The 26,728-nt window shown below is 39.0% G+C and overlaps 1 long non-coding RNA gene across 2 annotated transcripts in view; it reads left to right on the plus strand.

Moving 5' to 3' along the window:
* Positions 1 to 23,891, plus strand: part of LOC129136264 (uncharacterized) — a 100,257-nt gene extending 76,366 nt beyond the window's left edge. For both annotated transcript variants that reach the window (XR_010146841.1, XR_010146842.1), the window contains one exon: positions 22,370 to 23,891. This is a non-coding gene — a long non-coding RNA (uncharacterized LOC129136264). The remainder of the gene's footprint in view (positions 1 to 22,369) is intronic.
* Positions 23,892 to 26,728: the final 2,837 nt, after the last annotated feature.

The following is a 26,728-nucleotide window of genomic DNA, read 5'->3' on the forward strand; positions in this document are numbered from 1 at the left end:
GGCCCAATCCAGGAACATATACACCAGGGCCAAGTGGGATTCATCCCAGGAATGGTTTAACATACAAAACCAATCAATGTAATGCATCATAACAATAGAATAAAAGACAAAAATTATACGATTATCTTAATAGACAGAAACAGCATTTAATAATATCTAACACCCTTTTATGATAAAACACTTAACAAAGAAGGAATGAAAGGGAATTTCCCTAAGCTGATTAAGGGTATCTACAAAAACCAAACAGTTAGATTGTACTTAATGGTGAAAGACTGAATACTTTTCCCCGAGGTAAGAAACACGACAAGAATGTCTGCCTTCACTACTTCTATTCAACATTGTGTTAAATGTTCTAGCCAGGGAAATTAGATGAGAAAAAGAAATAAAAGGCATCCAGATAGAAAAGGAAGAAGTTAAACTATTAGAACTAGCAAATAAGGTCAATAAGATTGCAGGGTATCAGATCAATATACAAAAATCAATTGGATCCTCCACACTAATAATGAGTAATCTAAAAACAAAATTAAGAAAATTCCATTACAACAACATAAAAAAAGAATAAAATAATTAGGAGTAAATTTGAGAAAAGAAGTACAAGACTTGTACATTAAAAACTGTAAGTATCATTGAAATAATTTAAAGAAAACCTGAAGAAATGGAAAGATATCCCATGTTCATGAATTGGAAGATAATATTATTAAGATGGCAATACCCAAATTGATCTACAGATTCAACACAATCCTTAACAAAATACCAAAATACCAGCTGTCTGTTTTTTAAAGTTTTGTTTTTTGGGGTTTTGTTTTTGCAGATATTGTCAGGCTGGTCCTAAAATTTATATGAAAATGCAAGGGGCCCCAAAATAGCAAAACAATCTTAAAAAGGAGAAAAAAAATTGAAAAACGTACTTCTTGATTTCAAAGCTTACTACAAAGCTATATGCATAAAGATAGATTATGGATTAGGGGACTAGAACTGAAAGCCCAGAAATAAACTCTCACATTTATGATCAACTGAGTTAGGCAAGGGTGCCAAGACAACAATGGGAAATGAATAGTGCTTTTCAATAAATGGTTCTGAAACAATTGTACTTAAAGAAACCACTGAATTGTGGACTTTAAAAATAACAATAATGAACTTAAAAATAATATCTTTATCTCTTTATATTCTTTTTATAGGAGGCTTAAAGAGGAAAAAAAAAATAGTCCTGGCTATCAACTTATTACAGACAAAACAGTTTGAATAAAAAGTGTGAAAAATGGCAGCCCTATTTCATGCTCATAAAAGAAACTTGTTCTAAGAAGTTTTAGTTTTAAATATTTATGCATTGAAGAATATAAACTCAAAGCATATAGATAAAATACTGATAGAAAAACAAGGAGTAATTAAGAAATCCAGTTATAGTGGAAGACCCCAACAACCTTTTTCTGAAATCTGCAGTTACAATAGACAAAAAATATGTAAGAATAGAGAAGACAGGATTTGACCAACAAAATCAAAACTTTTGTTTCCAATGAAGGCAAATAGGTAATTGTTCTAAACATACATGGAACATGTATAATATTAACAATGTGTTAGGCAACAAAGGAAATTTCATCAAGTCCCCAAAAGTTATCATATTGTCCACTTATAATAAGCACAGTGCAATACAATTGCAAATTAATAATAGAATACTACCACAAGAAACTGTATGCTTAAAAATGAAAAAAAAACCACATAATTACTCTTAGACTGAATAGAAAATTAGTGAAAATTATAAAATATTTTGACATTAATGCTGAGATTACATATCAAAATTTCTGTGATGCAATTGAAAGTGTTCCAATTGAAAAAAATTATAACTTTTAATACCTCTACTTGAAAATGAGAAGGATGTAAAATGAATAAACTAAGCTTCCAATGAAAGTGTCAGAAAAATAAAACCAAAATAAATCCAAAGAAGGTAGTGATTAAGAAAGAAAATAAAGCAAAAATGAAACTTAAAAAATATATTTTAGATAACACTTGATTTTAATAATGATTACAAAATAACGAGACACTTCTTTGAAAATACCAATAACATCAAAAACATATGGTAATTGTTAGCAAAGAAATAATAGAGATGTTTCAGTAAATAATATTAAGCAAGAAAGGGGGAATATGGCTGGGTGTGGTGGTTCACGCTTGTAATCCCAGCCCTTTGGGAGGCTGAGGCAGGCAGATCACGAGGTCAGGAGATCGAGACCATCCTGGCTATGGTGAAACCCCGTCTCTACTAAAAATACAAAAAGAAATTAGCCGGGTGTGGTGGTGGGCACCTGTAGTCCTAGCTACTCGGGAGGCTGAGGCAGGAGTATGGCGTGAATGCGGGAGGCAGAGCTTGCAGTGAGCTGAGATCATGCCACTGCACTCCAACCTGGGTGACAGAGCGAGACTCCCATCTCAAAACAAAAATAAATAAATAAAAGGGGGGAATATAAGTATAGAGACAAGTTTTAGAAGCTAGAAGAGAGTAATAAAAATACGTTAAAATAGGAAAGTAAGAATCTCCCTGCATCCAATTGGCTTTAAGGGGAAATTCCACAAATATTCAAAGAAGATAATTTCCATCTTTAACAAACTTTCCATTTTTAAATTTTTTTTTAAATGGAAAGATAGTTAACTTATTTTATAAGACCATGTGAAATTAGATAAAAATTATAGGACAGTATAAAATGCTTTTACACTGTTGGTGGTAGCGTAAATTAGTTCAACCATTGTGGAAGACAGTGCGGTGATTCCACAAAGATGTAGAGGCAGAAATGCCAGTCGACCCAGCAATCTTGTTACTGGGTATATACCCAAAGGAATAGAAATCATTTCATTATAAAGATACATGCATTTGTATGTTCACTGCAGCACTATTCACAATAGCAAAGACATGGAATTTACCTAAATGCTCACCAATGATAGATTGGATAAAGCAAATGCGACATATATACACCATGGAATACTATGCCATCATAAAAAGGAATGAGATCATGTTTTTTGCAGGGATGTGGATGGAGTTGGAAGCCATTATCTTCATCAAACTAATGCAGAAACAGAAAACCAAATGCTGCATGTTCTCACTCATAAGTGGGAGCTGAACAACCAGAACACATGGACACATGGGGGAACAACACACACTGGGGCCTGTCAGGGGTGGGAGTGGGGGGAGGGAGAGCTTCAGGAAGAATAGTTAATGGATGCTGGGCTTAATACCTAGGTGATGATATGATCTGGGCAGCAAACCACTATGGCCCACATTTACCTATGTAACAAACCTGCACATCCTGCACATGTACCCCTGAACTTAAAAGTTAAAGGAAAAAAAAAAGATATATTAGAATCAAACCTGGCAGCATATTAACATCATCATGACTAAATAGGATTTATCTCATTAATGTAAACATGCTTAAGATAATAAATAAACATTAGAAAATATAGCCATATAATTCTTTACATTAACAGATTAAGATAAAGACATACAATCCACTCCCTGACTTCAAAATATATTACAAAGCTGTAGTAACGAAAACAGCATGGTTTTGGCATTAAAAACAGACAGGCCAATGGCACAGAACAGAGAACCCAAAAATAAATCCATGCATTTGCAGCTTCCTGATTTTTGACAAAAATGCCACACACATTGGGGAAAGGACAGACTCTTCAATAGGTGGTGCTGGCAAAACTGGATATCCACATGCAAAAGAATAAAACTAGACCATTATCTCTCACCATATGCAAAAATCAACCCAAAATGGATTAAAGACTTAAATGTAAGACCTGAAGCTATGCAACTACCAGAAGAAAACATAGAAGAAATGCTTCATGACATTGCAACAAAAGCAAAAATAAAGAAGCAGGATTATATCAAACTAAAATGCTTCTGCACAGCAAAAGAAACAATCAACATAGTGAGAAGACAACCTATAGAATGGGAGAAAATATTTGCAAACTACACATCTGACAGGGATTAATATCCAGAACGTATAAGGAACTCAACTCAGTAGCAAAAAACCAGATATCTGATTTTAAAATGGGCAAAAGACTTGAGTAGACATTTCTCAAAAGCAGACATACAAATGGCCAGCCAACAGTTATATGAAAAAATTCTCAACATCACTAATCATTAAGGAAGTGCAAATCAAAACTACAATGAGACATCACTTCATCCGAGTTAGAATGGCTATTATCAGAAAGTCAAAAAATAACAAATGTTAGTGAGGATGTGGAGAAAGGGGAATTCTTCTACACTGTTGGTGGAAAGATAAATTAGTATAACCATCATGGAAAACAATGTGGAGGTTCCTCATAAAATTAAAAATAGAACTATCATATGATTCAACAATACCACTTCTGTGTATATATCCAGAGGCAATGAAATCAGTATGTCAAAAAGATATCTGCACTTTCAGGTTTATTGCCACACTATTCACTATAGCCAAGACAGGAAATCAACCTGAGTGTCCATCAGTGGATGAATGGATAAAGAAAATGTGGTATATATACATAATGGAATACTATTCAGCCATAAAAAAGAATGAGATCCTGTCTTTTGTGACAACATGAATGAACCTAGTGAATATTATGTTTCATGAAATAAGACAAGCACAGAAAGATAAATTCTGCATGGTCTTACTCATATATAGAATTTTAAAAAGTTGACCTCATAGAAGTAGAAAGTAGAACAGTAGTTATCAGAGGCTGCAGAAGGTAGGGAGAAGGAGGTTAAGGGGACCTTGGTTAATGGGTACAAAGTTACAGTTATGAGGAATAAGTCCTGGTGTTCTCTTGCACAGTAGGGAGACTATTGCTAAGGATAATCTATTGTGTATTTCAAGATAACTAGAAGAGAGAATTTTGAATGTTGTCACCACAAAGAAATGATAAATATATGAAGTGATGGATATGCTAAATTAGGGTATTTGATCATTGCACAATGTACACATGTATTGAAACATCACACTGTACCGCCATAAAAATGTATAGTTATTATGTCAATTAAAAAACCAAACTAATACTGAAAATGCAATCCTATTATTATATATTGAAACCATTTTTTTTTTTTTTTTTTTTTTTTTTTGGAGATGGAGTCTTGCTCTGTCATGCTCAGGCTGGAGTGCAGTGGCACGATCTCGGCTCACTGCAGCCTCTGCCTCCTGGGTTCAAGCGATTCTCCTGCCCCAGCCTCCCAAGTAGCTGGGATTACAGGCTCCCGCCATCACGCCTGGCTAATTTTTTGTATTTTTTAGTAGAGACGGGGTTTCACCATGTTGGTCAGGCTGGTCTTGAACTCCTGACCTCAGGTGATCCGCCCGCCTCAGCCTCCCAAAGTGCTGGGATTATAGGCGTGAGCCACCGCACTCGGCCTATTGAAACCAATTTTTATAAAGTTCAACATCTAATCATGATTTTAAAGAATTCCTAAAATTAAAAAAAAAATCCCTTACCAGATCAGTTATAAAAGGATGCTGGCTTAACCTAATAAAATATATCAATTAGAATTCGACAGCAAACACTATATTTAGTAACAAAGCATTATAATAACTCCCACTATAATCAGAAAAAGTTCTGGAATATTTGCCACCAGTCACTTTTATCCTACTTTTTAGAAGCAATGCCAACCAATGAAATCACACCACACACACACACACATACACACACAAATTAAGAGTAAAAAAACTAGAGAGTAAATGCTAAGCTATTATATGTAGACAAAAATTATCTACTTAGATCAGCAATTCCCAACCTTTTGGATGCCAAGGACTGATTTCATGGAAGACAATTTTTTCCAGGGACCGAGGGAGGTGGATGGTTTTGGGATGACTTAAGCACATTACATTTATCATTAGATTCTCATAAGGAGCGTGCAACCTAGATTCCTGGCACGCGCACTTCACAATAGGGTTCAATCCTAGGAGAATCTAATGGCATGGCTGATCTCACAGGAGGCAGAGCTCAGGCAGTAATGCTCACTTGCTAGCTGCTCACATCCTGCTGTACGGCCTGGTTCCTAACAGACCAGGGATTGGTACCGGTCCGTGACCAGCAGGTAGGGAATCCCTAACTTAGATTAAAAAAAAAATTAAAAGACAAGGTATTAGAGCTAATATGGGAGTGTGGTGGTGTGGAAGGATATGATGTCATCGCTAAAAATAACCTACTAATTCTGCTATGCACTGCCACTAACAGTTTAAAACTATAAATGGGGTGTGGAGAAGAGGGTAAGTGAGGGCAGAGTAGGAAGAGAGAGAGAAAGAGACTCCCATTCATAATAGTGATTAAAAGTGATTGAAACTAGGGCCAGGCATGGTGGCTTATACCTGTAATCCCAGCATTTTGGGAGCCTGAGGCAGTAGGATCACTTGAGCCCAGGAGTTTGAGACCAGCCTGGACAACAAAATGAGGCTCTGTTTCTACAAAAAATAAAAATAAAAAAATTAGCTGGGCATGGTGGCACACACCTGTGGTCCCAGCTACTCGGGAGGGTGAGGCATGAGAATTGCTTGAGCCCAGGAGGTCGAGGCTGCAGTGAATTGTATTCATGCCACTGCACTCCAGCCTGGGCAACAGAGTGAAACTCTGTCTCAAAAAAAAAAAAAAATTACTATAACCTTAAAAATGAATCTAAGAAGAGATGCTCAAAATCTTAGATCTTTAAAAATAATAATGTCTGATTTTTCTGAACAATTAAAAAGACTGCATAAATGATAAATGTATCTTGTTTATCAGTGAGAAGATTCATTATTATAAAGATATCATTTATCATCATATGAATCTATAAATTCAATGTAATTCCAATAAAAATTCCAAGAACTTTCATGTGAAAACAGCTATCCATTTAGTAAAAATAAAATAAAATAAAATTTTATTTGTAATCAACCTAACTAGAAAAATAAACCCCATATAGATTAACCAGCTAAATGTAAAGAAAATGAAAATATAAAAGCATTAAAAGAAAATATAGATAAATATATCTCTAATATTTAAAATGGGGAAGGCATTCTTAAATAGGATTTATAAGGCCAGAAAGGACAAAGAATGAGAAACTCATCTGCATCAAATACAAGAAGAGAAAACAATAACAATATTTTTAAATGATAAAAGACACTATTAACAAAGTTAAAGAGACAAGCAAGAGCATAGCAAAAAATATTTGCAACATATACAATAGACAAAGTATTACTTCCAAGAATTTTGACATGTCAATAAGAAAAGAACAAAATGAGAATAAAATCAGTATAAAAATGAAAAGAGGAGGATGAGGCAATTTTAGGAAGATATGGGAATCCAAAAGCCAATTATGTAAATGATTAAACTAATGAGATACAATTTTGCATATACTAAGTTTGGTTAAAGTTGCAAAGTCGTTTCTATATTAAACTGGAACAGATGTGCAAAGCAATGGGAGTGCAAACTAGTACAGCCTCTTAGGAGAATGATTTGGCATTATCAATTAAAATGTAATATGTGCATACTCACGGCTTAACAATTCCACTCATTAGTATCCTACCCTAAGAAATTTCTACAGATGTGCACAAGGAATCACAAAGAAGCTCACTGCAGCATTGTTTATATTAATAAAAGATTGACAGCAACAAAAATGGCCACTGTGGAAATAAACTAATGCTACAAAAATATCCCCAACATATGTTGATGAGTGTAAAACGTTAAGTTGAAGAACAATAAGTAATAAGAAACTATTTATGTAAAGTAAAACAGAAAGCATAAAACATGAGTATACATTTACATAGACAGTGCTACAGTTGGAATGTTTGGGTCCCCTGAAATGTATATGTTAAAACTTAATCACCAATGTGATGGTATTAGAAAGTGCGGCCTTTGGGAAGTTATTAGGTCCTGAAAGTCTCACCTTCATGAAAGAGATTAGTGCCCTTATAAAAGAGGCCTCAGGGAGCTTGTTCACCTCTTCCGCCATGTGAGAATAAAGCAGAAAGTTGTCTACGACAAATGGACCCTCACCAGACTCCATCTGCTGGCACCTTGACCTTGGACTTCTCAGACTCCAGACTATGAGCAATACATCTTTGTTTCTTTTATAAATTATCCAGTCTAAGGTATTTTACTGTAGCAGCCTGAATCAACTAAGACAGACATATATGTAAATATGTAAAAGTATAGGAAAAGGTCAGAAAGGGTACTTACCAAATTGATTATAGTGGTTACTTTTCATAAGTGAACTAGGATGGGGTTTGGTGTGATCACAGGAACTTAGCTTTATCTGTATTCTTTGCCTTTTTTTTTTTAAATATAGTCATATAATGAAGCATTCCTATTTTGTAGAGTTAATAAAAAAAACTTTATTAAAAGTTTTGATGAGTATCATGCGTAATTTGATCAAGGGCTGCTCTTGGTAAGGTCAGTACTTAAATAAGTACTGTCTTGCCTCTTAAGTCTTCACTCAAACAAATTAATAAAGGACAAAGGAGAGAATGATGAAAACTTGTGTTTCATTGTTGTTGCTTACCTTCCCAGATATTTAACAATTTTAGGTCCTGGGGGTGAGTTTTGGTAGCACAGGAGAAAGCTTCTTAGCCAATATAATTGAAACTATAAGTGGGTCAGTTACTAAAAATAAGGATAATAATATGGAACAAAGAAACACTGAAAATGTTACATATTCATATGGTTTGGCTGTGTCCTCACCCAAATCTCATCTTGAATTGTAATTCCCACAATTCCCACACATCGTGGGTGGAACCCAATGGGAGGTGATTGAATTATGGGGGCAAGTTTTTCCCTAGCTGTTCTCGTGACAGTGAATGAGTCTCCCGAGATCTGATGGTTTTAAAAATGGGAGTCTTCCTGCACAAGCTCTCTCTTTGCCTGCTGCCATCCATGTAAGACATGTCTTTCTCCTCTTTGCCTTCCACCATGATTGTGAGGCCTCTGTAGCCACGTGGAACTGTGAGTCCAAGAAATCTCTTTCTTTTGTAAATTTCCCAGTCTCGGGTATGTCTTTATCAGCAGCATGAAAATGGATGAACACATATATATATATTAAGACAATTTGAACTTGACATGTATAAATACATATTCATTTGCCAAGCTTTTGATGCCAGATTGAGGGCTTTTACTCCAATTATAGGGCCTCTACTTAGGGTTCGTTTTTCTCTTCCTCACAAAACCCATTCCTGTAAAGCAGCATGCTTTATCTCTAGTTTTGCTCTCTTTAAACTAGAATAAAACTGAGGACAAGCACAAAGCAACCAGAGTGCAGACTCCTCATAGATTTCAAGAATTTCCTACCCAGTAATTTTTAGTTATCTAACCCTTACCTAATTTGATTCATTTTTGCAACTCACATTTATCTAGCTTTCCAAAACACTCAACCTAGGTTAATAGAAACAACCCTCTTCTGATATTTGTTTTCATCAATTTACTTAACTCAAAATTAAATCTCATAATTATATGACTATGACTGTTATCACAAGGTATTAAGTAACTCCGAGTAAGCAAATAAGTCAACAGTTAGGAGGAGAAGAGGCCAGGCATCACCTTTAGCATTCTGGGAGCCCAGGCCATTGTTCTGTTTGTCTTACAGGGCACCAGATATGTTTCTGGAGTTGATCAAACAGGTTGGTTGAGAAAGCTTCTACAGTGTTTCATGGTATTACAGCTAGCCCCAGGAATGCCCATATCCACCTATAGAACCACTCCTTCGTGAAAGATTTCTTAAAAAGATATATGTAAGACAGTTCTTACATATATCTTGGGCCTTGGACTAACCCATTTCTTCCCATTTCTTACTTGTTCTCAAGAATAACTGATGAGTGTGCTGGGAATGCAATATCTTGAGATAAGGGGGAGCTGACTGGAACAGCCTGGGCTCTGTTCCAGCCTCTCCTAGAAAAAGGATGTCCTTCAATGGTTTAGCTTAATGAGTCCTGTAACCACAGGGTATAAAACTCAGGGCAGGATGCTTTTTCGGGTTCCTCAGCTGCGATGCAATTGGGGCATACACAGATTAAACTCCATCTGCCATGGGCAATTTTCCTGAGACTTAGGGAGGCACAGGCTATACGTGAATTCCAGGGTTATGTTGTCCCTTGCTGCCTAAGTAATAAATTCGCTTCATGTAACTTGCGTGTGTGAGTGTTCTGTCTCAGCAGACTTGGGCAAGTAACCAGCGCATAGTGAGCCTGATGTGCAATATACATAAGAAAGAGTAGCATAACTTCCTCCTAGCAGCTTGGCTCACTGGTAAAGGAGAGCTGGCATAAGAACCACACTTGGAGATTTTCCCACTGTCGGGCAAGCTTCATAGCACAGGAGCCCAGTTCAGGGGTCATCACACATTCAGGCATGGGTGAGAAAGCAGAGGGCTGCAGGGCCTCCAAGTGGGCTTTGACTCCATTTACTCACTTGGACTTGTGGAAGAAGATCAATGGGGAAAATGTCAGAAGTTAAATAGCTTACAGAATAAACTTACCAATACAACTGCCTACAAGGCAGAAGTAGAACAATGAGAAATATAGTTTTTGTAATACTTGTTTTTATTTATTTATTTACTTTTGAGACACGGTCTTGCTCTGTCGTCCACGCTGAGGTGCAGTGGTGCAATCACAGCTCATTGCAGCCTCAACCTCCTGGGCTCAAGCGATTCTCCCTCCTCAGCCTCCCAAGTAGTTGGACTACAGGCGGGCACCGCCACACCAGGCTAATTTTTTTCTTTGTTTGTATTTTTAGTAGAGATGGGGTTTTGCCATGTTGCCCAGGCTGATCTGGAACTCCTGGGCTCAAGAGATCCTCCTGCCTTAGCCTCCCACAGTGTTGGGATTACAGGTTATTTATTTATAGTAATATAGTGAAGCCCCGTGAACTGCCTGCTCATACTCAAGCCCGGAGTAATATCTGTAACTTTTGTTTTGCTGTATGCCCCTCCTCTCTCCCCTCCTCTTGCCTCCCCCCATCAAGAGTAGCCAGGATTCGAGTCATGCATTTTATCATTCTCTTACTTATTTTTGTTTTAAATACATGTAAGCATACAATCTACTTAGTCAAGGTAAAAAAAATAAAATAAACTTTTTTACTATTTGCCCAGTTGTGCCTGCCCTGGAAGTCTAAGAAAAGGATAATATAAAAGATTCAGTAGAAGCCTATAAATAATTGCATTATCTAAGATAAACATCAATTGTTTTTGAGGGAGTAAGATGCAACCAGTGTTTCTCAGAGAAATTAGAAATAGCTAACTTAGTTTCCTTTTGGTCTAAAAAATCAATGATCTTCCTTTTCCACTTATCTTTAATTTTTTTTTTTTTTTTTTTTGGTCACACCAAGGGTTTGAACCCAGTTGTTGAATTGCACTGTAGAATGGACCAAGAATGTGGCTATGGCGGTATTTCATAACTGGTTTGCCTTGGAAGCAGAGTCAACATCTTCCTGTTAGGGGATGTGGTATAATCACCACCTACATGATAGATGGGGAGGTCACAAAAAGTTGATTATTCTAGAGGATCCCAATAAGCTTAGAAAAGTTATTTCAACACAAACGTGACTGTATTTCAGTTATCTGGGATTGCTTCCTCCTATACTACCTGCTTTCTACATCATCCTTTCTTTTCTTAGAGGGAAAATAATCCCACTCTCTCCATTTCTTCTCTCAGATGCTTATTCTATAGTCTGTCCTGAGACCAGGGTTAAGATCTTTGCAGTCTTCCTGGTGTCCTGTAAGACAGCCAGTGTTATTCTAAGTTTGGAATGAGAGAAAAGATGAGGAAGTTTCTGTGTCCAGCAGTGTGGTCCTGAAGCCTCAGCCTCAGTACCTGGCATGGTGGAAATTGATTTACCTCGCTCCGTATCAGCAAGTCTGCGGAAGCCTGAGTCTATTTGCCATGTGAAAACTATAAAAAGACCAAGGCCATTCAGATGTCTGAAGTCTGGCTGTAGCTGCACACATAGAAGAATTCCCTGGCTTAGATCAGAATTGACAAGTTAAAGAGATGCTCAGTAAGATTGACTCAGCAGGGACTGATGAAGACAAATTGAGAAAACTCAGTCTGAATACCTCTATGAGGAAGATGACAGCTTACCTGTCAAGGAAAATCATGCAAAGGAATATCTCATCCACTTATGACCTATCCACACATGCAATTGGTTGATTTCTATGCTATGTAGTATTCTGGCATAAAAGGTGGGATTGATAAATAAGACATGTTCTCCATTCAAAAGAAATCTACAATCTCAGCTGGGCATGGTGGCTCACATCTCTGATCCCAGCACTTTGGAAGGCCGAGGTGGAAGGCTGTCTTGAGCCCAGGAGTTTCGGACTAGCCTGGGCAACAGGGCAAGATCCCATCTCTACAAAAACATTTTAAAAAATTTGCCAGGTGTGGTGGCTCACGCCTGTAACCCTGGCCCTTTGGGAGGCTGAGGCAAGCAGATCACTTGAGGTCAGGAATTCAAAACCAGCCTGGTCAACCTGGTGAAACCTGGTCTCTACTAAAAATACAAAAAAATTAGCTAAGCGTGGTGGCAGGCACCTGTAATTCCAGCTACTTGGGAGGCTGAGGCAGGAGAATCGCTTGAACCAGGAGGCAGAGGTTGCAGTGAGCTAAGCTTGTGCCACTGCACCCCAGCCTGGGTGATAGAGCAAGATTCTTTCTCTAAATAAATAAATAAATAAGCTGGCATGGTGGGGCAAATATGTAGTCCCAGCTACTTGGGAGGCTGAGGCAGAAGGATTGCTTGAGCCCAGGAGGTTAAGGCTGCAGTGAGCTATAATCACAGCACTTCACTCCAGCCTGAGAGACAAAGTGAGACCCTGTCCCCTCCTCCCTCCCAAGAAAACTCATCCAAACAACAAAAAAGAAACCTACAATCTAAGTCTAGAAGGGCAGAATAAGACGATGCCAAGACAAAGATTCAGGCTGAAAAGGATATATATCATAAGAGACACAGGCATAGGGCTGAGAGGGTTTTGAGAAGAAATAAATGTTCATTCACTGAGCACCTACTACATGATGGGCATTGGACTGATGTGTCCAGTTTCAGATCTCAACCCTTGTTCAGCTCTAATGGCATCCTTCAGGAATCTTATCATCATTACAAATTACATTACTATTACAAAGTAAACAGAAGGAGACAAGATAAGCCCTTCTCATTAGTTCTGTCTCATGAGTAGGCCCTTATGTCATTTTTCAGGAGACTGAATTTGAACTTCGGAATATATTACAAAAAAATCCCCATAAACTTTTGTACTTAGGGCCTTTTATGCTTTATTACTTAAGACTTTTACATGTGTATGTAATGAAAAAAGGAAATAATCTTTAAAACAGGTCAGAAATGAGGGAATAACTGTACGTGAACAGAAAAACCCTTAGTTGAAACATTTTTTTTTCATTAGCATTAGCTGCACGCTTTGCTGTTATGAACTCAGACAAGTTCAAGCCATGACACTGACTTATCGTGACTGATCTGAAATTTTCCAATGTGATCTAAAGGGGTCAATGATGTAACTGAAATCTTTAAGCCCAACGAAAAGAACTGAATAATCATTAAATGAACGACAGCAGAGTTTCTAGAAGTGTTCTCAACTTTGGCTGCTTTAAAAAATCCAGGTGCCGACTGGGCGCAGTGGCTCACGCCTGTAATCTCAGCACTTTGGGAGGCCGAGGTGGGTGGATCACTTGAGGTCATAAGTTCGAGACCAGCCTGGCCAACATGGTGAAACTCCATCTCTCCTAAAAATACAAAAATTAGCTGGGCATGGATGTGTACGTCTATAATCCCAATTACTTGGGAGGCTGAGGCAGGCGAATCACTTGAACCCAGGAGGAGGAGGTTGCATGTAGTGAGCTGAGATCGTACCACTGCACTCCATCCTGGGAGACGGAGTGAGACTCTGTCTCAAAAAAAAAAAATCCAGGTGCAATGCCGCCAACCAATTAGATCAAAGCCTGTCACAGTGGGATCCTGCTTCCACATTTTTTAAAGCTCCAGATAATTCCAATGTGCAACCGGTATTCAGGAACACCTCTAGACCGGATATTTAAGCTCAAATTGGATACAGATTCTGATTCAGGTGGTGGGGGCTGGGGTGGGGCCTGAGATTCTGCATTTGTGATGAACTCCAGGGAGACGCTAGTGCTGTTTGTTTGCTTGTGCAGCCATAGTCTAAGTGAAATGATACTCAAAGTGAGGTATAGACCCCTGAGTCAGAATCACGGGGGGGACAGAGGGGAGTGCTTAATAAAATGCAGCTATCTGGGCTCTACCCCAGACCCAATCTTAGTCTGTAGTGGAGAGTGAAGACTAATCAGCTGTGGAGCTTAAAACAATGTTCATGTCCAATAAATAACCCCATTCTCCCTCCACCCAGATTGGAATTAGGCTTTAGGTTTAGGCTGTGTCCCAGGCACTTTCGTTTCATTAAACTGTTCAGGTGGCTCCAATGTACAATCAGTCAGAGCTAGGGCAGGAGGTCTGTATTAGTCCGTTTTCACACTGCTATTATATAAAGATACTACCTGAGACCGGGTAATTTATAAAGAAAGGAATTTAATTGACTCACAGTTCTGCATGGCTGGGGAGGCCTCAAGAAACTTAACGATCGTGGTGGAAGTTGGAGGGAAGCAAGCATCTTCTTCACATGGTGGCAGGAGAGAGAGAGCAAAGGGGGAACTGCCAAACATTTTAAAACCATCAACTCTCATGAGAACTCACTCACTATCACAAGAACAGCATGGGGGAAATTATACCTATGGTCCCATCACCTCCTACCAGGTCCCTGACACTTAGGGATTACAATTCGAGGTGAGATTTGGGTGGGGACACAGAGCCAAACCATACCAGGTTCCCAAACTTGTCTGAACATTGGAAGTACCTGGTGAACATCAGAAACTCCTGGCGCCTGTGCGCCAACCCCAGAGACTGGGATTTCATGAATCTGGGATGCAGCTTGGCCTCCAAAATACTTCACAGTTTCCTAGTTAATTCTGATGAACAGAAAGGCTTGGGAACCACTGGTGAGGGGACCCATATTTCAGCACATTGTCCGGGTAATTTTTATGCATGTGAAAGCTCGAGAGTCTCTGCTCTGGAGAAAAGTCAAAGTCAACTCTGTTAGTACAAGGAGAAACTGCCTGCAAGGACTTCAGTTATAGCTCTATGAGCAGTCTTAGAACTATAACTAAACCTTCAGATGTCTGTTTGATTCACTGGATGCAGGAGGACTCAGGTATGCAAGAGGCAAACGAGGTGGAAGGAAAAGTATTACACGTGCCATGACTCTTCCAAAGCAATGTACCCCAATATGCTTATACAGCATAGCTGTTAGATTGCTAAGAGTTATTGATATGATAGAAGATGCATTCAAAAATAATTTATTATAAGTAGGTACTTTTATTTTTTTCAATCATCAGATTGGAGGTATTGATCTTTAGTGATTATATGTTATTTGTTTAGTAAAGAGCTCTGTTTTTAGAGGCGAAAAATGAGGCCATAGAAATTGTGGTATACATCAATCTTTTTTTCTGACAGGTCAGCAGAAATTGTGCACTTCTTTTGAAAGGATACAGCCTTTTTATTTTTTGAGATGGAGTCTCACTCTGTCGCCAGGCTGGAGTTCAGTGGCACAATCTCAGCTCACTGCAACATCTGCCTCCTATGTTCAAGCAATTCTTCTGCCATAGCCTCCCGAGTAGCTGGGACTATAGGCGTGTGCCACCACACCCAGCTAGTTTTTGTATTTTTAGTAGAGACGGGGTTTCACCACGTCAGCCAGGATGGTCTGAATCTCTTGACCTCGTGATCCGCCCACCTCTGCCTCCCAAAGTGCTGGGATTACAGGTGTGAGCCACCATGTCTGACCCTTCTTTGAACCAATTATTTTGGTTGGAGGTTAAAAAGGTCCACTTGAGTTGCATGCCCAGGCTTGTTTCATAGAACCTGAGCTTATTCCCTCAACATCAGACCTCAGCTAGGCTAATTTGAGTCCTGCTCTAAAATTTCTCAAACCATAGCTGATGTTTCTGCAGTCACAAAGTGACATGCCATGGCCATCTCCTATGATGTGGAGGGGACTTGCCCGCAGTGAGAGAGAATTAGGCCAACTCAGTGAGAGAAGCTAGGTGAACCCTGGGACAGGAGACATATTAGTCCCCATTCCTGGTTATTCGGTTTTACTTTAAATTTTGTGAGCTGTCTTAGTATCATTTTAGTGAGTCATCCATTTTGCTTAAGAGGGTTTGAATTAAGTTTCTGTTACTGCCAAGCCAAAGAAAAACGAACAGTCCAATATGGCACCATTCCCTTAGTATATTGTTCTGTATGTGCAGGACCTCCTCAAGTGAGCTTTGAGTAACGAGCAAATCTTGGTTACTGAAAATAGGAAGCCAGGTCATGGCAGGGCACAGAAAAAATTCTAGTGAGTCAGAGATGGAAATGGGGTAAGTTAGAATCCGAGGAGAGATTCAAAATATAAGAAAGGAGAAAAAAACTCTTACATGGATACCAATAGTCTGCTGGTTTCCCACAATGCCTACCAAACCATCGAGTTGTGTAATTTGGGACCAAATTTTTTTTAAACAAGTGTCAATTTTGCAGCTTGCCACACACTGTGTTTTGTTGGGCTTCGAAGGCAATAATCACCAGTATTTATACCATACTTTATAATTTACAAAGTGTTTTCAGAATTGTTATTTCATTCCCCAGAGGAGAAAATTTGCTCCGAATAAGACCAAGTTTTCCCCGAAGATCTCGACTACAAAGACTTAGAACCAAGACCCAGTTCCAAGGCTTTTCTTCTAAGTCCAAACCTGTGGTCTTTTCCATGCACCACCGTGTCTGCCTCCAAGGAACAGATAGTATCACTGGGGAGACATCAGCAACTCAACGTACCAGGAAGACCTTTCCAGGAAAACATTTCTCTAGTTTTATAATTGAAGCCAATAACAAAAGAGGAATTCCTGCCACTATTATGTGACAGGCCTGTGTTGGCAGAAAGAAACACTAGCTGTGATAGAAATCTCTAAATGGGTATTTGACGCAACACATCAGTTCAACTGAATTATGGGAGGTCAATGGGTAGCTTTTCAACAAGAAAGTCCACAAGGCAAGGAATCAGGAATCTGGATCCAAGTCCAACATCATCGTTAACTGCTGCTTCTTAACCTTCCCAGGCCTTAGTTTTGCTATCTGTAAAATGAAAGGTTGGACACGATGATCTCCGACGACTCTTCCCCCTAAAATTCTATACTATTTGCTAGAATGCTCCTAGGAATTACACTGCACCATGGTTTATAGCTCACTCTAATTACAGGGTTTACAGTCAGAGAGAACAGTGAATTCTAAATCAGTTCAACATCTAATTCCTGTTCAGTCATGTCAGGGCAGATTGTTTCTACATACATTAAATTTATGGCACTGCCCTTTTTAGGGGAGGAGGTGAGGAAACTTCATGTAATCTGTTTAGGTGAATAAGGCCGGAAAGCTATAAACAATAATGAGAGTAAGAATCAGCTAGGATACCTTATACTTCTCAAGACATGTTCGCAGTAAATCCATAAGATAGATGGGCAAGTATTTTTTGTTTTGTTTTGTTTGCTTTTTAAAATATTACCTTTTGTCAGATGAAGAAAGTGAACACAGACTGGCTTACATGATTTGACCAAAGTCTTCTTACGACAGAGCCAGGATTAAGACTTGGATTTCCTGACTTTGATTCTAGTATTTCTTCCAACAGTCATGAAGAGTATATTTCCTTTGCAGTCATATAACATATTCTCATTAGCAAAATGCTCCTTTCTGATGTCTACGAAAAGGAGTTGGCAAGTATCATTCTTGATGACAGATGCTGGGGAGAGATGTATCATGAGGGTGCAAAGGCCACTTTCGAATGTTCTTTCTTGCTTCTTGAATATTTGCAGAGGCAGAAGATATGTGCATCTTAGGATCTATCATCATGTAAGCTGAAATGAAAAAAGAACTTGGTTGAACTTACATAGACCTATCATTATTTCCAATTGCATCTGGTCAAAAACAAATGGGAATTTTAGAATGTCGTCATCTGTTCAATGCCTTCATTACAAGGCTTGGTTGTAACTCCTGCTGGCTCTTTCATCTGAGTACATTTCCAATTTTGCTTTACATGATTCATCTTAAACTTTATTGTCATGCTTATGGTAATAATGCAGGTTGACAACACTTTAAATGGCTGGCTTCCCATGACACAAGGCAATTAATTTTTATATTGCATTTTTTAGTATAAAGTATTGAGACAAAGACTTTAAAGACCAAAATGATAATGGTTTTGGGGGTACACGAATTGGATCCCAACAATATCAGAAAAGTTGAAATGTAGAAATAATGAAAAGAGAGACAGATTAGGATAAAAGTTGTTAAGCTTTGGAATGGAATATTAAGGTTGCCCGGGTATCTCTTTCTAGGAGACTTGAAAGGTTGATGAATCTGGTGTTTTGATGACATTGGAGGTATCATATTCGTGGCTTGTAAAGTCCTTCCCCCCACCTATTCTTTTAGAAAAAGGATTTAAAAATGCCAAGACCTAGCTTACAGGGATATTCTTAAGAGGGGTTCATAAAGACAAAGGATAGGGAAAATAAATCATCCTGGGCAGAGGAAGATTAAAAAAGAGATGTTTGAAGTTCAGTCCAGAAAGAATGGGGTTCTCATTGCCTGGAGCACTGGAGCCATCTTTGTGGTGGAAATTGCAGAGAGCTCAGGTGAGTGGCCAGGTAGAGAGGTGGGAGCAGATGGAGGAATGCAGGGGGCAACTGCATGCAACAGACTGAAAGGCATGTTTGCTAACCTCAGAGCTTTCCAAACAGGAAAGGAAGAGGGTCAGGAAATGTGAGTGGGAAGGGAGGTTTCACACTGAACTCTGGGACTCTGACTTAGAAGAGGTTTGTAGTCCCAATTATGAAGTTGGTGCTATTGGGCTGGGTCAGGACACAAACGCAGCAGAAACAGTTTGTCTTCCCAACTCCAGCCCCAATCCACTGGCCTTTCAGCAGTCTCAGCTCTCCCGCCTTTTAACTTCTAGCACCCTTGAATGTTCCCAGATCAAAGACGATCCCATGAGTTCTGCAATTTTATGACAAGGTTTGATTCTAACTCGCTGTAGTTTTCCTGTCCCTTTCATAATTGGCCATTTTTATTTTTTTATTTATTTGTTTTAGAGATAGGGTCTTGCCCTGTTACCGAGGCTGGAGTGCAGTGGCACAATCACAGCTCACTGCAGCCTCCAACTTCTGGGCTCAAGCCATCCTCCCACCTCATCCTCCCATGTTGCTGGGACTACAGGTGCCTGCCACCACGCCTGGCTAATTTTAACATTTTTTTGGTAAAGATGAGATCTCACTCTGTTGCCCAGGCTGGTCTTGAACTTTTGGCCTCAAGCAGTCCTCCCTCCTCAGCCTCCCAAAGCGTTGGGATTACAGGTATGAGCCACCATGCTGGCCTCAGGTATTTTTATTTCAAATGTAAGTTAAGTGTAAGGGAGGGGTATTTGCACTTTTGTTTCATGATTAGAGGCAGTGGGTAAAAGCTTAATCTCCTGTCCAAGTGACATTCTCAGAGTCCTTTAAATGATGCAACCCTGGGCAATGACCCCCTCAGCCGTGGAGTAAGAAAGGACTCCGTTACATAGCTCGGTCTTAAAGCTGCTGTCCCTGTCTCCTCAAACAGTGCCAAACATGGCACATGCTTCCTGTTTGAGGACAAAGTTCCACCCATTTATCAAGCCTCATACTTTGGGATGTTCTCAATTGGACTTTCCCCGAAATGGACGTGGCTGCTTGTGCTTCACTACGCCTTTAGCCTGCTTATCCGATCTCACCCCGAGATCTTCCTGGCCAGGACCCGACTTCCTCTAAGCCTCCTCATCCTCCCCATCCCAGTGTGGGCTTACTGATAGACCACCTGTGACGACCTCACCTCCCTGCCTACCTTGGCCCCTGGGGTCCTACCAGCTACGCTCCACCAGGGCTAGAGCTGCCAACCCCAAAGCCTGTTCCACTGGAGTTTTTTTTTCTTCCCAACCTTCAGGTTCAAGGGGTACATGTGCAGGTTTGTTACATGGGTAGATTGCATGTTGTAGGGGTTTGGCGTATATATAATTTGGTCACCCAGGTAATCAGCATAATAACTGACAGGTAGTTTTTTGATCTTCACTCTTCTCCCATTCTGCACCCTCAAATAAGCCCCAGTGTCTATTGTTCCCTTCTTTATGTCCATGGGTACTCACTGTTTAGCTCCCACTTATAAGTGAAAACACGCAGTATTTGGTTTTCTGTTTCTGTGTTAATTCACTCAGGATTAGGGTTTCCAGTACCAACCATGTTGCTGCAAAGGCCATGATCTCATGCTTTATGGCTGCATAGTATTCCATGGTGTATATGTACCACGTTTTCTGTTTTTTTTAGATGCAGTCTCACTCTGTTGCCCAGGCTGGAGCACAGTGGCGTGATCTCGGCTCACTGCAAGCTCCGCCTCCCGGGTTCACACCATTCTCCTGCCTCAGCCTCCCGAGTAGCTGGGACTACAGGCACCCGCCACCATGCCTGGCTAATTTCTTTTTGTATTTTTAGTAGAGACGGGGTTTCACTAAGTTAGCCAGGATGGTCTGGATCTCCTGACCTTGTGATCTGCCCACCTCGGCCTCCCAAAGTACTGAGATTACAGGTGTGAGCCACCAAGCCCGGCCTGTACCACATTTTCTTTATCCAATCCACCATTAATGGGCACCTAGGTTGATTCTGTGTCTTTGCTGTTGTGAATAGAGCCGCAGTGATCATATGTGTGCCTGTGTCTTTATGGTAGAGTGATTTATATTCCTTTGAGTATATACCTGGCAATGGGATTGTTGGGTCAAATGGTAGCTCTATTTTACGTTCTTTGAAAAATCTCCTGACTGCTTTCCACAGTCGCTGAACTAATTCACATTCCCAGCAGTAGTGTATAAGTGTTTCCTTTCCTCACTGGAGAAGTTTAATGAGCCTCAGCCAATCTGTGAACAAGAGCAAGGGTTTTCAGAAAAATTTTTGAGCCATAGGATCCTCTCTTCATTTGAAACCTAATGTAGAGATCTTACTTTGGAAATGAGAAAGTGCTGATCTATACTTAAATGGGGGCTGGGGTCTCACCTGCTTACCATTCTCACAGTCCCTTTCAGGAAGCTACTCTGTGAAACCCCCATGGCTGTGAGAAGTCTTTGACTGGAGGACTCTCACATCATATGCTACCTTTGCCAGTCCCGCCCACACCTGCGAATCAGCTGCAAGCACTGCACCTGTGATTTCTAAATTGCCATCTCCTGATCTCTACGTAACCTCCGGTTGCACATTTCCAGTTCCTTACCGGATCTACCCCACAAAGGTCCATATGTTCCTCAACGTCTCCAAGACTTCATCTAATTGTCCTGCCTGCCACCCCCATCTCTCCTTTAGCACTTCTATTTCTTATTTCCTAAGTCAGTTGATAGGATTGCAAGAAAGTTTGGGGTTATCTTGGAATACTTCCCGACTCACAACTCCTGCGCAGGTAACCAGCCACGAATTCCTATGATTCTACCCCTAAAACTTCTCTGAGATCTATAACCTATTCTCTATCCCCACTGCCACTGCCTGAGTTGGGCTTTTGCCATCTTTGGTAGAGACTGTAGCATCAATATCCATATCTAGTGCCTGCCCTGAGCCATTCCTGACTCTGCAATAAAGAGGAAGCCTTCTGACCAGTGAGACTAAGATCCACCATTGAAGAATGAGGAGGATATTTACAGGACTTCCTTAAGCCAATAACCGTGATCTTGCTATATTCCAAGAGCATGCAGCTCATTTGAGAATGCTTCTCATGTAAATGTCCGTTGAGAGAAATGCAAACACAGCCCATTCACTGATTTGCCCTTTGTGTTGTCTTTTCTAACTCCTTTTCCCTTATGCGTGGGTGGAGTGCTAACAGCTGTACCAGGGAACAACTAATCCCATGGGCAACCCGCCGCCAGGGTCCATCATTCACAGAAGACAATCTACTGTTTCTCATTGTGCTCCATGATTCACCCACTGCAAGAGAAAACTAACACACAGAGTGATTGTTCCATCTCCCGTGGAGAGGGTCCTTATTATGACAGAGAAGTTATTTTCTTTTCTGTGGTTTCTTAAGGGTTCTCTAATTGGGTAACCCCCTGCTGACCCCCGGCTATGGCAGTTTCTATATTGATATCTTTGTTCCACTGCTTGCACACTGAAGCCAGGAACGAGTAATTCAAACCAACAGAGAGCATAAGATAATGGGGCTTTTATAAACTACTAGTGTTTAAAAGGCAATGACCCTTTAAGTTCACTGGAGTTCTCTTCCATTAAGAATTTTTCTCACCTGTACACAACAGATGGGGGATGCATTACAGCCCTGTGTCTGCTCCGGACGGGAGCTGAGCTGATCTGCTAGACTTCATGGACTTGAACCTGGACTGCTTTGGAGTTCATTCATGTTCTACCCACACTTGGATAACAGCTCAGAATAAGCACAGAAGCTTTCCATTTTTTTGTTTTGAATAAATATGGGAAAGTATAAAGGGTAATGGGAAATAAAATAAAAATATGGGAAAGTATAAAGGATAATGTAACAAAAACCCATATTCCTAGAAATGGTAACACCTAGAAATATTAACTTTTCAAATTTTGTCCTATTTGCTTGTGGTATTTTAATTTGAGAAAGTATAAAGGATGATGTAACAAAAACCTATATTCCTAGAAATGTTAACACCTAGAAATATTAACTTTTCAAATTTTGTCATATGTGCTTGAAGTATTTTTTTAAGGCAATAAAGCATTAGAGTTAAAACTAAAATCCTCTTTAGCCTCCAACCCTAGTGTTCCCAGTCCACACCCCAACGGCCACTATCATCATAGGATGGTGTATAGCTATGCGGTCCGTTCATTTCTTTTATTTCTTTCTACTGATATGAAATTTATTTATTGCATTTCTAGTCTATTAGTGTTAATAAAGTTTTAATGTGTATACTTATATATTTTTTCAAAACTTAAAATTCACCAATGTCTATATTCTCTGTAACATGGCAGTATAGTTACATTCTGTGCTATTTTCAAACACTCTCCTTATCTGAACACCATGTTAACACCTACGTCTCAGTTCAAGCTTATTTTAATCACAACATTTTTTCTCTTTCTTCTTTTCTTTTTTGTCTTCCTCTTTCTGTTACTGCTTTAGGATTTATTAATTATGATAGGATTGCAAGGACATTTGGGCTTATCTTGGAATACTTCCCGACTCACAACTCTGTTGGAAGAAATACTAGAATCCTGTTTCTGCCCCATTTGTGTCTTGATCCTTGAAACTTATGCCCTCTGTTCCTCAAGGACCTAAAACAGAAACACCACTCGACCCAGCAATCCCATTACTGGGTATATACCAAAAGGAGTAGAAATTGTTCTATCATAAAGACACATGCACGCATATGTTCATTGCAGCACTATTTACAACAGCAAAGACATGGAATCGACCTAAATGCCCATCAGTGGTAGACTGGATAAAGAAAATGTTGTACATATACAACATGGAATACTACGCAGCCATGAAAAATGACAAGGTTATGCCCTTTGCAGGAACATGGGTGGAGCTGGAGGCATTATCCTTAGCAAACTAACAGAGGAATAGAAAACTAAATACTGCATGTTCTCACTTACAAATGCAAGCAAAATGATGAGAACACATGGACACAAAGAGGGAAACAACACACACTGGGGTTTTTTCAGAGGGTGAAGTGTAGGAGGGAGAGGATGGGGAAAAATAATAACCAATGAGTACAAGGCTTAATACCTGGGTGATGAAATAATCTGTACGACAAACCCCTGTGACACAAGCTTACCTATATAACAGACCTGCACATGTACGCCTGAACTTAAAATAAAAGTTAAATAAAAAAATGTTTAAAAAGAAACATTTCTTTATTGTGGATTCAGTCTTCTTCTTGTGGAGGTATATTCTTTAGCTGTCCTTCCAGCAAACATCTGAGAGAGTATATTTCCTAGGTCCTGATGTCTCTGAAAATGTTTCCATTTTGCTCTCATTCTTAAAAGATGGTCTGGGAACAGAATTCCAAGTGAATAGCTATTTTGCCTCAGCTGTTTTTAAGATAGTACTTAGCTTTCTTCTGGCATTTTTTTGGTTTTGTTTTATTGTTCATGAAAAGTCTATTAGTGATATTTCTTTTGTGGGCAATCTAATTTTTTCTCTGATCACTTACAGTATTTTCAGTTTTAAATTCTGCAAATTTTGCAGTTTAACATGGTATGTACGGAGATTTTAACTTCATTAATCCTGGTGGATATTTTCATTCTGATTTATAGCTTTCATTTTTCCTAGAAATTTCCCAAAAAATTTGAATGTTTTCTCTCCTTATTCTTTCTATACTCTCCTACTGAAAGTCTGTTCATCAAATTCTCCTGTTTTCCATGTGTTTTAAGTAATTTTAAAAACAATTTTCATGTTTTTATCTCTCTATGCTATGTTCTGGGTATTTCCTCTGTTCCACATTTTAATTCACTCATTTCTACTTTAGCTGTGTTTAGTTCATGAGTTAATGCATTTGTATTCTTCCTCCATAGCGGTGGTTATTTCTTGCTTTTGAATACAATGTACAACGTTTTTCTTCTTTGGGACAATTTAATAATTTTCTAAAATGTCTACGTATTTGGCATAGAAAGCGTTTATATACAGTAGAAGCAGACAGAGAAATTTTAGTGTGTGCTGAACTCACAATCTTGATTGCTTTTTTTTTGAGATGGAATCTCATTCTGTTGCCCAGGCTGGAGTGTAGTGGCGCTATCTTAGCTCACTGCAACCTCTGCCTCCCAGATGCAAGCGATTCTCCTGCCTCAGCCTCTCGAGTAGCTGGGATCACAGGTGTGTACCACCATGGCCGGCTAATTTTAGTATTTTTAGTAGAGACAGGGTTTCACCATGTTGGCCAGGCTAGTCTCAAACTCCTGAACTCAAGTGATCTGCCCGCCTGGGCCTCCCAAAGTGCTGGGATTACAGGCATGAGCCACTGTGCCCGGCCACAACCTTGATTACTTTTTGACTTAGAGTAAATGCTATCCTGTCCTGAATTATCTCACCTGTTGTTGCCGTGATAACCATATTAACCAATTTTCGTATTCTGACAAGGGAATGTTTCATAAATTGTCAATTTATTTAATTAAAAAGTCTTACAAAAGGCCAATCACGTTTAACAATTTTTTGAAAATAATACAATTACATGAACCATAATAATCCCACCAAAGTCCAGAGTGGAAAAGTCAGTAGAAATAAACATTTCTGAATCTATTTTTATGACTCAAGCACTGACAAGGCCTGGAAGGTCCTTTCTCACTCCATAGATCTCTAGATATGGGAAGTAGAGATGAAATGAATGTGTATTAAGTGGACATATTTTATATGGTTTCTTTAAAATCTCAAAAGTAAACTGTTTCCTTCTGATTTGCTTCTTTGAAATCAAAGTAAGATCTAGCAAAACATTCCAGTCATTTAAAATTCCCCCACTGATAGTGATTGTAATGGTGGGTTTTGTTTGTATTTGAGGGCTGATCACATTTATAAACATATAAGCTGTATTATTGTGAAATTCATGGTCCTTCATTAAAATAAAGTTTACAAAACATCCTTTTATTATTATCTCAATTATTTTTTATATTGTTGCCATGGTTACAGTCAGTAACATTAATAGTTAAACAAAGGAAAAACTAGGCTTTCCTTTGTAAATGGAGAAAGGAATAGTATTTTCTTTGTTGCTTTCAATACTCAGGTTTGAAAAAATCTTGGTTATGAAGTCAGGGAATTACATTACACTTAAGAGCAAACATCATATATAAATCTTCTTATGTCTTCTTGGTTATTAATTAATGTGCTAATGATGCCAGGAAGTTTCTTAGCTGAAACTTGTGGTTTAAAGTAGCTGTTCTTGGGGGAAAAAATTTGGCCAGATTCCCTTCATAGACCTAAAGATTTTAGTACTTACTATACAATGAAGGATTTGTCCTCATTTTTGGAAAACTAATGAAATTAGTAATTTGTGATGCATGTCTGGTATGGAAGGAAATCACAATAAGATCTACATGCACCTTTTTAAAAGACAAATTGCAAAAAACGGCAAACAAACAAGCAAGAAAAAGCACATGCAATGCGTTCAGTGTTCCTGGGAGAACAAGCTCTTTCAAAATTGAAATTATATATTGTTCAGCATTGTTACAAATGAGGTACCTGTGTATTAAACTGGCTTCAAATGATGGATTGGAGTTGTAATTGATTGGCTTCTCCCACCACCAATCATATGTGTCCCAGGAGATGTCATAGGAGGGCTCATAACTCATCTCCCACCCACAGCCTCCCAGTAGTCATTACCTGGTTGCAGGTAAAACTCTCTTGATATCTCCCAACAAAAAGATGTTTGTTGGGATCAGAGGGTAGAGACCTGCTTAGACATTTGAAAACAAGGAGAAAACCCACAAACAGAGGGCTAACATCAATGTGGGTAATATCTAAATTTTGTTTACTGTATATCAATGTGGAGAATAAATGAGGAGTAGAGTAGTTCTTTTAAAAAAATGAAAATTAGGTCTATTCTAGAGACAAATAGATTCCGCTGATATTGACAATTGCCTAAATCATTAGTCACTGTGAAATCTTCAAGATTTTGCAGCTTTTTTGATATTGACTTGATACTGCC

This window comes from Pan troglodytes, chromosome 8 (assembly GCF_028858775.2).
Source record: "Pan troglodytes isolate AG18354 chromosome 8, NHGRI_mPanTro3-v2.0_pri, whole genome shotgun sequence".
NCBI lineage: Eukaryota > Metazoa > Chordata > Mammalia > Primates > Hominidae > Pan > Pan troglodytes.